Below are 16,023 nucleotides of genomic sequence, written 5' to 3'. Positions count from 1 at the left end.
CGTGTCCCCTGCATCGGCAGGTGAACTCTCAACCACTGTGCCACCAGGGAAGCCCTACATTAAAATTTTTGATCCATCTGCACTTTGTTTTGTTGCACCATTTATTGTTCATTTACTGTGTGCCAGACATGGTATTCAGCATTTTACATACATTATCTTATTTAATAATCAGAATTATGGCAACCTCTATTTTACTAATAAGGACATTGAAGCTTAGAAATGCAAACTCAGCCAAGATCTTACATTTAGTGAGTGTCATAATTGAACTCAACCTAGCCTGAGTTCAATTTTTATGCTCTTCTCTATAATATTTATAAAATTAGCATTCTATGTTGTTTGGAAATCCCCAACTTCATGACTGCTATTTTAGGAAAAGTAGTTGATGAGTGTGTGATGACAGCTAACCATTCCATGAGACTTAAAGAACCAGGAAGATGCATTGAGGTGGGGCCACTAGATGTCAATTAGCCAAAGTCATTCTCCAGCTGGGCAACTGACTCCTGCCCCAAACTGGAAGCTGAGGATTCAAATAGTTCTCCCAGCACAATTATGGATGATTCGATTACATTACACCCAGTAAACAGAACTGTGACTATTAAATCTTTGAATGTAAGAGTTTCTTGAACCTCCTTTGTCATTGAACAGCATAGGTTCCAAAGTTTGGATTGGGTTCAGCCTGCAAGTAGAACATAATTATTGGATGCGATTGATTCTTAGATACACATCTTTTCACATTTACCATCTCTGAGATTAGGATGCCTCTTCTGATCAGTGGTGTCTTATAATTTTTGTTGGCCAGGTGACAGACAATATGTAGCAGTGGCCACCTGCATTTGTGCCAACCTGCTTTATATTTCTAATGGTACAAATGGACAACTGCAACTCATCAACTTTTCATTCAACAAACCATTTAAGGACCATTTCAGGAAGGAATATAATCTTGGTTGTTTTCTGGACTCTTCTGTTGACATCTTCTGAAAAGAATCAAGAAAGCAGCTGTATTAAAACTTGGGGGTAGGTGCTGGAGTCATTGGCTCGGAAAAAAAAATCCTCCAAAGACCTTTTTTTTAAAAAATTTTTTATTTATTTTGGGCTGTGTTGGCTCTTCGTTTATGTTCGCAGGCTTTCTCTAGTCGCGGAGAGCGGGGGTCTTCGTTGCGGTGCGCAGGCTTCTCATTGCTGTGGCTTCTCTTGTTGCGGAGCACGGGCTGTAGGCGCACAGGCTTCAGTAGTTGTGGCACGTGGGCTCAGTAGTTGTGGCACATGGGCTTAGTTGCTCCATGGGATGTGGGATCTTCCTGGATCAGAGATCGAACCCATGTCCCCTGCATTGGCAGGCGATTCTTAACCACTGTGCCACCAGGGAAAGCCCCAAAGAACTGTTTAAAGAAATCCTGCATAACTGACACCCCTGCTGGCACAGAGGATGATTGTGTTTGGGAAAACAGGACATATATACCCAACTCTGAAGTGACTGGACTTCGAAGACTGGACTCTGAATGAGAAGTCTGGGGACTACTTTAACCTATTTATTTCTCTTATGTGTTCCTTTCATATTGTGCACAATTGATGTGATAAAATCTATGTCTATTAAACTTCTTTTAGCAATTAATTAAAATAGCTAATTTAAACACCAGCAATGGTGACTTCAACCTATACTCCTGGCTCTGTATTGATTGAAGTAATCTGTTGAACAATCTCAGAAGAGCTGTGCAAATCAATGATCACTCTGGACTCTCATCTTTTGTTTGTTTGCTTGTTTTTGGCTGAGTGGGTTGTGGGATCTTAGTTCCCCTACTAGGGATTGAACCCGGGCCCTCAGCAGTGAAAGCATAGAGTCCTAACCACTGGACCACCCAGGAATTCCCTGGACTCTCTTCTGAAAGCAATCCCAAGTCCTAGGACCTTCAGCACAAGGAATTTTTCTTGTAGTAATTCTCAGGGTCTTAGTGGGACACCAAGGCCTTTCACTTTGACGTTCTTTTCCTTTGTGCCTCTAATAAAGATGCTCACACCTTCTGCAGGGGTTTCGTTTCCATTGCAGCTGGTTAATGAGACTCCGATTCTATGAATCCCTCTCTTTGGCTCCGAGCGTGTCTTTCCAGTATCCTTAAAAACTTCCTCACTAACTGTTCCTGCACACGATCTAACAGCTGAAGGTCAGGAGGTGCCACAGCCACTGCATCCTCCTCAAAGAGCTAGTAAAGCTTAAAAAGTTCCTTCAATCATTATAAAATAAAATGCTAAGTAATATGAAAGCATTGTGTCCTAGTTTAATTGATGGCATTCCCTCCTCCTTTCTCAGTGGTACGAAGCCACTGGTGCACCTTGCAATCAATGGCCTCTCAAATTAGATGAAATATGGTAGTTTCAGCTTGGGAGGGGTGTGGGTCAGGGAGCCGGTTAGACAAAGTACATGAGGTCATTTTGTTGTCATTGCATATTTATCACTTTGAACGAACCTATAGGAGACTGACTGTATCAATAGATCTAATTAATTTCCTAGGTTTTATCTTACGCACTTAAGCTGGGTGTTCCTGATCATACTTTCTTTTGTAATCAGAGTATAGGATTTTACCATGGTCCTTTAAAAATTCTGTCTTTTTGGCTGTGGTCTGTTGTTCTCATCTGCCAAGATCATTCTGGATCATTATTCTCTTATTTACAGTTTTAGCTATCCCTCCCTCTAGCCTTACGCCGTGTGTAAATTTGATAAGCCGAACCTCTATATTTTTATCCAAGTCACTAATAAAAATATTGAGCAGTCCTGGGACAACTTTGTAGAGCCATGGCAGTCATTAGTGATGCCCTCAGGTTGGCATGAACCACAGATTGACTCTTTCTGGACATAGCATTTTACCCAGCTGCAACTCCATGCATCTGAGAGATAGTGCAGTTGGTAGGCACCCAAGCTTTGATCTCAGAGTTGACCTTTCAACCCTAGCCCCACCGTATCCTTGCTATATGACCCTAGGCAAGTTACCTGATGAATCTCTGCTTAGTTTCCTCATCTGTAAAATGGGACAATTCTTTTTACTTTATAGGAATGGGTAGATGTTTAAGTTAATTAGTACTCACAAAACACTTAGTAGGCTTAGTTCATAAAGTAGGCTCTCAATAAATATTAATGGTCAGTCCTATCAATCTTCTCAGATTTCTCCATCTTGTTCAATACATATCATGAGACACTTTGTCAAATGCCCAAGAAAAACTCAGCATAAACTAACTTCATCATTCTGCTGTTCTAACAGACTTATCAAAAAAACGAGATCGGTTTAGTATGCAGTTTTTATTTATAATTTGTAATGACTATTTTCAACAAGGGTTTGTTGCAGCTTAAAATAAAAGACATGTATAGATTTATTTGTGATGACTCCAGGCTGACTGTTAATGATCAACACTCTACTTTTAAGTGTTTAGGAACACTGGGAATCCATATACAGCTGACAATTTTGTATCTTATTGAATTTCCCCTTTTACCATGTAATGGCAACCAATATTTGCCTGTCTCCACCTTCTAGGGATCGTGCCATTCCCAAGATTTCTTAAAGACTGATGTTGATGTTTGTATAATCGCATCTGCAGGTTATTTTATTATCCTGGATGTATTTCATAGGAGTTGCAGAATTAAACACATTTGAAGCAGCCGGGACTCTCACCACCTTCTCATTTATCTTGGATTTCATTGCCTTATAGCCCTTGTCATTCTGTCCTTAAGGGTAGTGGTTTTAAACCTTTAGAGTACATGTGAATCACTTGGAGGAGGGAGAGCTGTTAGAAACGCACATCTCCAACCTGCTTCCAGAGATTTAGGCTTAGTAGGTCTGAAATGGGGCCCGGGAATATACATTTTTACAAACAGTCTAGGTGAGTTTGATGCACCACCTGTGCGAAACACCTTATACAGAGGAAAATGATGGAAAATAATTTTGTAATTATGATTTTTTTCTTATCATGTTCTTGTATATGTTAGCATTATCCATCTCTCCTCCAAAATTAGTCTTACTTGGTGGCTTTGGTCCAAACAAACTTATAAATAGCCCTTTTGTTTAGCACTTTTCATAAACCTTGGATTACTCTGGATTTTTGACCTTCCTGACACTACTCATAAAGCGTATGCATTTAAAAAAAAATTGTCCTTGAGAAAAAAAAATTGTCCTTGGTTCTGGGCCATTTCTGTCATTGTTAGCATGTGTGCTTTGAAAGCCTGAGCCCATTAGAGTGCTCTCTATGCAGTCCTGCCTTGGCCCCTTCAGATGTCCACAGGGCGGTACGCTATACACTTGGGGCATCCAGCCAGGATTTCCTGAGAATGAGATGAGGCTGTGGATGACAGAGAGAAGAGTTATATGAGCTATTTATTAAAATCCCTACGGGAAATCTGCCCAGAAACTGGTCATGTACTGGTGCTCTGCCATTTGTTAGTGGTTGAGGTAAGAAGGGATGAATTCAGACCAAAGCTGAGGCCGTCCGGCTTTCTGAAATTGCTGATGTCAGGCCTTCTTCTAGACCACTTCCTGGATACGTCATCCCACTTCTTCCTCTCTGACCCTCTGGACCTCGATATGCTTTCATTACTGCGTATTCCACACTGGAGTTTAGTTGTTTGGTCATGTGTCCACCATTTATTACATTAAATAAAGGAACAATGTCTTCCTTATTTAAAACAAAAACAATATAAAACAAACAAAATCCTGCACTTTGCACACTACTTGACGTTCAGTATTTGTTGAACTAAGCCACCGATAACAAATATTCGACAGGCATGCTATACTCCCAGTCCTGTGTTGGAGCAGACATTGCTAATGGATCTCTGAACTCTTCCCTCCTGAACTTGGAAGCAGTTTCAATATTCTTCAGAACATGGCTTTTCCATCAAATCTACCAGAACTGACTTGCAAAATGACACCTACTTGCCAATTCTAAACAAAACAGAAGTCCTTTTCTCCTACTACAGTCCAGTTGTTAACTCCATTCATGGAATAAAAAAAGAAAATAGCTTACAAATACAAATTAAGTACTTGGAAAGTCAAGTTGGTATGATAAATACTAAGGGGAAAACACGGGGAATTTACATTGGCTATAGAGTAGCCAGCATCTTGCAATAAGCAGGTGTCTGGGTTTTCCAGCTTTTGAGACTCTAGAATGATATTAATGATACAATAATGAGAATGATACTAAAACTCAGCATCTCATTTCATGGGATCAGCAAAGTCTGAAACCTTTCAAGTAATGATTCTCCTATACCACAGAAACTGGGCCCACATTTCGGTGAGATCCAAGATCAATGTGTAAGTTGAGAGCTGTGTCTCCTAACATACATCAGGAGGCAAAGGCAGCATCATTTGGGCTGAAAGGGAGATAAACAAAAGCAGGACTGTCTGGGGAATATTTTCTTTCCTCCCTCTCCTTCATCTCCCCTTCCCCATGCAACTTTTGAACCCTGATTATTAGCTATCACTTAACAATCTTGACAGTTCCATTTTGCACTGATCAACTTCTTTTTTGTGTATCTCTATAACGGTCCCAAACCGGGGCTGCTCCGAAGTAAAGCCAGACCCTCTCCATCTCTGCCTCTTTCTCTCAAACGTGGCCACTATAGTTGTTTTCTCTTAAGTTCCTATTTTAGAGCTCAGTGATACTGAGAAAAATATCCCTTCTTTCAACTCCTAGATTGAAGGCTAAAGGACTGAAGGGTACATTTAGGGTATTTATAAGCTCTGAAGTTGCTGGAGTCACTCTCAGAGGGAACTTGGATTTCAAGAGGCTATTAATACAGAAATCCTTATTTTTCAGACCCTGCTAGTGAGTGAGATTCTCCAAATCAGAAAAATTTTACCATAAAAGTAATTTAAAATTTTAATTCCTTAAAAATATAGAAAATGTATTAAAGACATTGCATCCCTCTCTGCCTTTAGGAACAACTTCACTGGTTCGATGCTGCCACAGGATCAACACCAAGAGTGGAGACATTTTGTTCACTAAGCTGTGAATGGTGCAATGAACCTCCCACAAACTTTTGTAGAATGTTGGGCAAATGCCTCCATGTTCCTCTTCTTGACCTTTTTGGGCAGCTTTTTATAGTCTTGTCTACTCTTCACCTGTGGACTTATCAGATGCCATTCCTGGCTCTTACAATGAGCTTGCCTTTCAAAATGCATGTTTTCCTTCAAGTTATTCCTTCTAAGTGTTTATGGGCTAGAAGACCAGACAATGAGGTTTCTTTGAATTGTGTATAAAATAAGAGTTAACTCTGAATGAGGCTTCCCCTCTACTGGCCTCCTAGCTTCCAGGTTCTGACGATTCTAGACTGGCTTCCCCCAGTGGAGACTGAACTCTGATTAGCATAAAGCTTAAAAACATGTTTCATTTGGTTTTTGTGTAGTACTGGGTCTATATCCAGGGAGCAGTAACCTAGAATATTCTGCACTGATCAACTCACCATAGAGGGAAATGTTCTGTTCTTGAGATAAAGGGCATTCAAAGGAGGGCAGCCACCAGGGTGATAGGTATTGAAACCATGTCATTCAGGAACCAGCTGAAAGAATGGAGGCTGCTAGGGTTATGGGGAACTACTGAAAGGAAACAGATGTCCTCCAACAGGTGGAGGGTGGTCTGCCCTGGGAGAGGGCGTTAGGCTTGCTGGGTACAGCTACTGAAGGCAGAACTCAGGATGAAGAACAGAAGTCACTGGGAGAAGACATGATAAACTGCAGAACAAGCAGAGCTTGCTTAAAGCGGAACGAGTGCCTTTTAGGGGATGACTTTTCTGTAGCTGACGTATTCAAGCAAATAGTGGCTGACGGACTTTGAGGGAGAAATCCTCCTCAGAGAGGTTACCCCTGGCCAACCCAAGCTCACTCTTTCTCTTTCTTTCTCTCTGCCTCTCTGTCTGTCTGTCCGTCACACACACACACACACACACACACACACACACACAGACACACACACTCACCCCATTCTTTACCTTCCCCTTCCATACTTTAATTTTTATTTAAAAATTTTCTCTCCGTACCATATAGCAACATCCTATATATTCTACTTTTTAATCATGTCTCTTGGCAGTCTCCCCCAACCGGAATGGAACTTCCTGCAGATGAGGGATTTGCCTGTCCTGTTGCCGTATCCCCATCACTCAGGACATGCTTGGCACGTAGTGGGCTGAATGAATAAATGATCAGGGATCACTGTAGAAGGAGACCCTCCCTGGGGTGAGCAGTGGGTCTGATTATCTCTGGGTACTTTCCAGATCTGGAATCTTAGGATGTTATAAGGCCTACAAAGCGGGCCCCGTGTCTCCTGACACTTGGGCCACTCTTGCCTGGAGAGGAGTATTGCTGAGAAAACCATTAAGGCCACGTGTGCAAATTTCTAAATAGGTGCAGAATGCGTGTGGCCAGCGCGGAGCAGGGCCTGATGCGTGGCTGCTGGGTGATGGGAAGAGGAAGGCCTCAGAGAAAGAGGGATTTGAAACATGAGCTACATACAGAGGAGGACATAGGTTTCGGGTGGGAATCTCAGCCTTTGAGCACGTTACTTAATATCTCTGAAGCTTAATTTCCTCGTGTATACAAACCTTGCAGGACTGTAGTGAAAATGAAGTGTGAATCACTGGGCCCAGGGCCAGTCACAGAAGTTTGTTGCTCAGAAAGTGTTTGCTCCCCTCTGGGTGATGGCTGTCGTGCTATTTCACTTGAGTTTTGACTGGGTGAGATTTTATAGCGATGTGTACAAAGGACTTGCAAAGTAGAGGGCGGGAGTAGACTCCAAAGCGGGGAGTCTAGACCCAAACCGCCTGGGTTCAGATCCTGGCTTTCACTTACTAACTGGGTGACCTTGGGCAAGTTACTTGACCTCTCTGTGCCTCAATAGCCTTGTCTGTAAAATGGGGCTAATAATAGTACCTATGCTCTGGGTTCGTGTGAAGATTAAATGAGTTCCCATACATAAGGCACTTAAAACAGTGACTAGCCCAATGCGAGCACACTGTGCGCGCCAGCTATTAGGATTATTATGTATTCTGAAGTAAGTCTACCACAGGTCCATTTGGTTAAGGTCAGCAGGGAGACAGGGGAAGGTGGGGTGAAACCAGACATGACTATCATAACAGTGTGAGCTCTGCCAGACAAGGCGTCTTCACAAGGCCCAGCCCACTTCCCCTCGCTTCCTTCAGAAGGCCTTTCCCCGCTGCCCTGCCCCTGCTTTACATATACTCAGTGCTTTACATATACTGCCTTGTGCTATCACTTATGTTTTTCTATTCTGCCCCACCCCAACTCAATTGTGAATTCACTGAGGAAGGCAAGAGAACACCTGGCAATCCCGTCCCCTTCCTCTGTACTCTGCCGTGAATGTGAGGAGCGTGTGGGTTGGTGAGAATAGCTTTGGAACCAGGCGGTCTGCATTTTAATCCCAACTCTCCTACTTCCTAGACACAGGACCTGGGCAAGCTGTTTAACCATTACGAGACCTCAGTTTCATCATCTATGAAATGGGGACAATATTATCACCTAGGGCTGTTGTAAACATGGAGATAATGCATGAAAAATATTTAGCACAGAGCCTGCGGCCATAATAAACATTCAGTACGCCGTAAGTTTGACTGTGCTTAAGGCCAAAGAGGACACTGCTAAGAAGTGATCCTATCAGAAGCACAGGCTGTGGTTTACAGTGGATTGGGGCAGAGAGCAAGGTGACGCGCCCACTGCCACGGTCCATCATTGACGTGATAAGGACCGTGGGCCTACACTCCTCGGCCCCCGGCTCTCCACCCTCAAGGAGGAAGCACTGGTTGTTCAATTCCATGAAGATGACGGTCTTAGTTTCAGTAACAGAATGCGAAGTACCTACTATACATTTCCTGGTTGTGATATTGTGCTATAGTAATGTGAGATGTTACTGCTGAGGGAAGCTGAGTGAAGGGTATATCCGATGTCTCTAAACTATTCCTTATACCTGCATGTAAATTTTTGCAATTATCTCAAAAATCATTTAAAAATAAGTACCTGAATTAACTCATCTTTTGTGATCCCCTGCTTTATGGCCTTCTTTCTCCCTAACTCCTTTTCCATAGCCCTTGATTATATCCCTGTGTCCTGCACACAACAGCACTTACGTTGAGTATCGATGCCCCACCGAAAACATGGGGAGAAAAGAACAACAATAATGGATTGTAATTGAGTGTTTATCTGCCAGAATGGTTCAAAGCACCTTATACATATTAACTCTTTTAATCTTTACAACAACCCTTGAGGTTTTTATAACCCTCATTTCACAAGTGAGAAAAATCAGGCTTTGAGAAATGAAATAACTTGTTCAACGTCACATAGCAGAGCCAAGACTCCATATTTGCTGGGCTCCAAAGCCTCCTTGGCTACTCATTGTAGATCTTATAAAATCTGAGAGCGCAATTATTAAAAACAACATTTTAAATGATTACCACAATAAGTTCAATGAACATCCATCGTTCCTATAGATACAAAATAAAAGAAAAAGAATATTTTTCCTTGTGATGAGAACCCTTAGGATTTATTCTGTTAACGAATTTCATATATAAGATACAGCGGTGTTCATTATATTATTCATGTTGTACATTACATCCCTAGTAATTATTTATCTTACACCTGGAATTTTGTACCATCATTTCATGACGTATGTAAGTCAAATCATATGCTGTACACCTTACACTGTACGGTGCCAGTTGTCAATTATATCTCAAGAAAAATGGAAGGAAAAACATTTTTTGTTTTTAAATGGAAGCATAGTTGATTTACAATATTGTGTTAGTTTCTGGTGTACGGCAAAGTGATTCAGTTATATATATATATGATATACATGTGATATCTATTCTTCTTCAGATTCTTTTCTATTATAGGTTATTACAAGATATTGAAGATAGTTCCCTGTGCTATACAGTAGGTTCTTGTTGTTTATCTATTTTGTATATAGTGGTGTTTATATCTGTTGATCCCAAACTCCTAATTTATCCCTCCCCCCCTCCCCTTCTCCTTTGGTAGCCACAAATTTTTGTAAATAAATATTGTAATAAAATAAGTTCATTTGTATCATTTAAGAAAAAAAATTTTTAATGTATTTTTTGACAACCGTTGGGGTTTTCTTTATCTGTGCTCAGTGGGATCTGTAGACAGGCCCCAGGAACCATACAACAATAAGGAATGGCAAACTCAGTCCCTCGCCTCCATCAAGCCTTCGCCCAAATGTCCCCTTGTCCATGACGTCTTCTCTAGCCTCCATATTAAATGTTAGCAAATCCCCTACACAAACCTGCTAGGTGACCAGCTGTCCTAGTTTGCCAGGAACTGAGGGGGTTCCCAGGGTACATGGCTTTTCAGGGTTTTTAAAAAAAATTTTTGTACACCTTACCAAAAAAAGCTATTTGTCTTCACAAATAGCTTTGACCCTACCCTGCATTGGGTCTTCGTTGTGGCACGCGGGCTTTCTCTAGTTGCCGAGAGCAGGGGCTTCTCATCATTGGGGTGCGCAGGCTTCTCATTGCGGTGGCTTCTCTTGTTGCGGAGCACGGGGTCTAGGCACGCGGGCTTCAGTAATTGTGGCACACAGGCTTAGCGGCACGTGGGATCTAACCGGACCAGGGCTCGAACCAGTGTCCCCTACATTGGCAGGCAGATTCTTAACCACTGAACCACCAGGGAAGCCCAGCTTTTCAGTTTTAAAATCAGGATAGTCCCTGGAAAACCTGGAAGAGTTGGTCACCCCACCCTGCTCATTCAACCTTACATCCCTTCCTGACAAGCCAGGAAGATACCCAGGGGCAAAACATTCCAAGTAGAGGCCATAGCAAGTAGAAGCCCCTGAGGCAAAACACGCTTGGTAGGTCGGAAGGAAGGGGAGGCAAGGGTGGCTGGAATGGGATAAATGAGAGAGAGCTGGTGGGCAGTTAAGACAGAGAGTTGGAGGAGGGAGCAGATCATGTAGTGCCTTGTAGTCTTGGTAATGGCTTTGGATTCTGCTTTGCGTGAGAAGGAAGCCATCAGGGTGTTTGAATAAAGAAGTAACGTAACCAGACTTACATGTGGAATTCTGGAGATAAAAGATTAGATTGGGAGTAAAAAAGAATGGGCTACATGCAGTGTGGTGTCCTGGATTGGAGCAAACAGAAAAACTGATGAAACCCTAACAAAGTCTGGAGTGCAGCGAATAAGAATGTTCTAATGTTAGTTTCTTTATTTTGACAAATGTACCATAGTAATATAAAATGTTAACATTGGGAGTAACTGGGTGAGAGATACATGGGAACGCTCTGTATTATCTCTGCAACTTTTCTGTAAACCTGAAATTATTCCAAAACAAAAACAAAAAGTTGAGAGAGAGAGAGAGAGAGAGAGAAATGAGAGAAGATAAAAAGGACTAGTAAGTACAGACAACTCTCTCTTCTCTTAAGATGGAACAATTTGTGGATGAGTTTTGGGCTCTGCTGAAATTCTACCAACTAAAACTTTCAGCTCTTGGGCAAAGACTCTTTTTGCCCTGCTCTAAAGCAAATACTCCTGCGAAAGATAATCCATGAACATTTATTAGTCATTTACACCTTAGTATAAGTTAGTTTATCAGCTACTTTTCTGAGAGCAAATGGGGCAAGAAGGCAGAAGTCAGGGTTTCTTTCCTTCATAATTCAGTCTAGGACTAGACTTCTTGAGTGAGGTACCTTATGCATGGTTAGCTTTTACTTTCATTCTTTGTCTTACACAAATGTAAATGCATATCGTTCTTAGGTTTTTTCTCTCTCTCTCTCTCTCTCTTTTTTTTTTTATGGTTGCTTACAAAATTAGCAAAAACTGGGGCAGAAACTTGTTTTCTCCCTTGGTTGCGAACGCTTTTAGGAAGTTGCATTTTTACAACTGCTTTGCTCCTGGCAGTAACCCAAGGGTAATCCACTACAGAAAACCGTATCTGAAACCCCCAGATGGCATTGCCTAGCCAGAGGATGGTGGCAGGAATGGCAGTCTCTCTGAAAATTACATGTTCTTGCCTTATCTCACTGTCACAGAGCCTTGAACTTTTTGCTTCTCCTGTTATTAGGCTGAGAGTATTAGATTCCCAGGAGTAGGAGAGAAACCATAACAAGATGAGAAGATCTTATAAAGAAACTGTTCTATGCATCCTTTTTTTCGGAGTCAAATACCATATGTGGAACTTTATAATCCATTATTTATAAATGTCTTATGAATGATAGCAATGTATATTTTGAACTAACCATATGTTATATAAGAAATATCACAGTGCTACAAAACAACAAAACTTTGCCTTTTCAAGGATGAAATTGTACTTAAATAATTTTTATTTCGTCAAAAGCAAAAACTTTAATTTCCAAAGGCAGGGGGAAATATATGCTAGCCAATTAGTAACTGTGCAATTTCTATTAAACCTTAAAGTACCGTTGAGTTTATTACTACACATGAAATCATTAGCTCCATAAAATGTGCATTGTTGTTTTCTATTAGAAAAAAAATCCAATCATAGTATCCTTTTCAAATTTTTAATGTTATAATGGGTCCTTTTTGATCTTTGTACAGCAAAGTTCTCCTTGGCCTATGAGGCCCGTCAGCTCCTTCAGGGCCGATTTATAGAAAAATGAGAACTCGTCCAAACCTTCATTAAAGTGAAACACAAAACCTTTTAGGTTGATTGGATGTTCAACCTAAAAACACAGTGCAAGTGGAACCCAGGATTCTTGTTTCATCAGTAATTCAAAATGCTGTGATTTTACCTGGAAAGGAAAGGGAGTCCTTTGCTCGCCTTTGCACAGTATCAGAAGGCTCCTTTGGCTTGGGTGGTTGGGAAGGGGCCCCCGGGAAAGTGACATTTAAACTGAGACGGAGGCCAGTGCCAACTTCATGGGGGCGAGACCTGTGTGATCACAGAGGGCCCCATACTCAGAAGGGCTTCTGCTTGGTTTAATGCTCTACTGTTACCATCTTGAAATTCTGAATAATTTTGGAATAAGAGGCCCTGATTTTCATTTTGCACTGGGCCCTGCAAATTATGTAACCAGTTCTGCCTGGTAGAGAATAGTGCTTTGTGGAATATTTGTTGAATGGATGGCAAGAAGGAGCCAGCTGTTCAAAGAACCTGATGGATGTACTGGGCAAAATGACCAGCAAATGCTGAAATCTTGGTGTGTGCGAGCTGGACCACCATGCTGTGCGTTTCCGGGTCCATCATGCACCCTGCAGCCTACCGAATGCCCCTCCCAGAGTTATGCAGTGCACAACCTGCACGTCTGTACATGGTGGTCCTATGGGCAAGAAACAGGAAAGCCAGTGTGGATAGATCATTACGAGGTAGAGGAGAGGCAATGTAGACAGATTATCACAAAGGGGAAGAGAGTGGTATGATATGAGATGGGAGAGTCAGGCAGCAGTCAAATCACATAGGGCCTCATAGACTGTGGTGTTAATCTTGGACTTTATTCTGAGATGAGATGGAACGCAGGTGAGTTTTAAGCAGACGAGTGACATAATACATTTTACATACAAGATGACTCCAGCTTCATTGTGGAAAACGGATGGAGGGGATCAGAATGAAAGCAGAGAGACAGGTTAACAGCCCAGGTTAGTGATTGTGTCATGATAGCTTGGACTTTGGTGGTAAGAGCAAAAAGTGAAGTATGAACTGATAAGGTATATATTTTAGAACCAGTAGTAGTAGTTACTAGCAGTATTTATGCCTGGTTTCTGCTGGCAGCTACTAACCTGGTTTGTTCTACATCATAGGAAATCACTGAATTCTCAAGGTCATCCAACATGTCAGAGTTGATGGAGTCCTGTGTGACTCACCTGCTACGAGAATACACAGTTGCGTCACAGATCTGGGCTTATTCAATTTCGAAGTCATGCTCATATATGAAACAAGGAACCTGAAATTTGTGGATATATTTATCTTTGGTTATCAAGAATCTCTTTCATATCAATAGGAAAGAAAACCATAAAAGAAAGCTATCTAAAGTACTCAAGACAGGAACTGCTGTACCATAATGACTGTGTTCCCATAGTGATCTCACAATATATGCAAAAACCTGGGACCACTTTGCAGTCAGCACACAACTATGGATTGATAACGAGCCCATCGGTGGATGGTGGGAGTCTGCCTGTAGCTGCAAAGTCCTTCCAACAGGCAGTAACATTCACCAGAAGCAGGATGCTGAAAGCTGCCATAGAATTCAGCTGCCTCGAAAGTACCCTGATACACAATTATCAAACACTTAGGAACATAGGATAAAAAAATTGAACACTTTGGAGATAAGCAACCTTGCATGGTGCCAAGTTCATGATCAACCTGCAGTGAATAAGGTCACATTGGTGGGGTTTGTCCTTGACAGAGGTGTCCAGCACTTTCAGCAAGTCAAGACGTTTGCACTTGAAAATGCATGGAAGGTAGGATCCGCTGTGCAGTGGATTTGAACTTGAGTCCTCCTTTTTAGCTATCAAGCTCCTGTTTCGCACTGGGCTGACAGAGCATGGTAGGTAAGGGTGTGACAGCTGTTTCACATTGCTCTGAAGCTGGGATGCAGGGTGAGGCATGACACAAGGACAAAGGCGACATGAGTGTGGAATGCTTAGGAGGAAAGGGAAGCCCATAGAGCCCAGCCTGGTGTCACAATTAGACTCGGGGTGGGTCAGTGCAAGCCAATGGGAGGCAGAAAGAACCGTGACAGTTTTGGAAACCAGTCCTACAGACGGCTAGAGAGCCACAAACCAGAAGTCAGCTTCTATACCCCAGCTCAGTGTCGGGAGAATGCTAAGGCCTCCTGCATAGATAGTGTTAGGAGGAGGGCAGCAATGGCTGCCTCAACACCTTGTAAGGGGAAGGCTAGAGCCAGAAGACATGCTGGCTGGCTCTGCGGCCTACTAGCTGTGGAACCTTCGGCATGTCTCCTAAGCTGTCTGAGTCGCAGCTTTTCTGATCTGCCACCAAAGACCACTTCTGAGGATTTGTCCCATGTCACCACTGCAGCATTGGACACTGGTACCACCCTGACCTTAAGGTGCCTTCCTTCCTCCACTGAGTTCTCTAATCCCCTTGTCTTGGCCCCAGTATCACAGTGACCACTCTTCATGAGCCTGTCTTCCGGCACTCACCTTGAATATCAGTGTCCCCCCGCCTTAGTGCCCCTTCCTGTGTCACACGCTGGGCAATCCAGTTCACGCCCAAGCTCCCATCACCATGGCATTTGCCAGTCTCTACCTCTAGCACCAACCTTTCTCAGGGTCCTTGAACAAGTGTTTCCAGCTGCCTACAGATCTGCATATTTCTACCTGGACATTCCTCGGTCAGCTCAAATTCATTATGTCTAATGTCAAATTTCATATTCTCCTTTCTTTTCTCTTCCCCTAGAATCTCTACCCCAGGCAACGCCATCACCACCTACCCACCAAGAAACGCAGGAGTTGTCACTCCTCCTTCCTCTCCCTCACCATAGGATCAAAACAGAACCTACTTCCCAAATACATCCCTTCCTCTCCAATACATAACCACTACTTTTTTTTTTTTCTTTGTGGTACGCGGGCCTCTCACTGTTGTGGCCTCTCCCGTTGCAGAGCACAGGCTCTGGATGCACAGGCTCAGCGGCCATGGCTCACGGACCCAGCCGCTCCGTGGCATGTGGGATCTTCCCGGACCGGGGCACGAACCCGTGTCCCCTGCATCGGCAGGCAGACTCTCAACCACTGCGCCACCAGGGAAGCCCTAACCACTACTTTAATAGGAGTAGTTCCCCTCACCTTTTTGCCTGTCCTGTTGCAGTAGTGATGGAGACTACTAATTTTCTGCCAGAATTCATTCCCTGATGTTTCTTTTAGTACAGAACTGCAAGTTTTAGCTGGACACAGACTGCCCAGTTAGAGCCTACATTTCCCAAGGTCCCTCATAGTTAGGTGGCCACATGGACACATGACTAGGTATCAGCCAATAGGATGTCAGAGGAAGTTATGCATTCACCTTCCAGGCACTTTCTTTGAAAAGGAAATAGTTTGCCCTCTTTTG

General features: G+C 42.7%; 1 pseudogene; it reads right to left on the bottom strand.

The window, feature by feature from the left end:
* Positions 1 to 1,626: 1,626 nt before the first annotated feature.
* LOC136136907 (small ribosomal subunit protein uS10-like) lies at positions 1,627 to 15,399 on the bottom strand (annotated as a pseudogene).
* Between the last annotated feature and the right edge of the window lie 624 nt (positions 15,400 to 16,023).

This window comes from Phocoena phocoena, chromosome 17 (genome assembly GCF_963924675.1).
Source record: "Phocoena phocoena chromosome 17, mPhoPho1.1, whole genome shotgun sequence".
NCBI classification, from domain to species: domain Eukaryota; kingdom Metazoa; phylum Chordata; class Mammalia; order Artiodactyla; family Phocoenidae; genus Phocoena; species Phocoena phocoena.
This window is presented reverse-complemented; position numbering and strand designations above follow the sequence as displayed.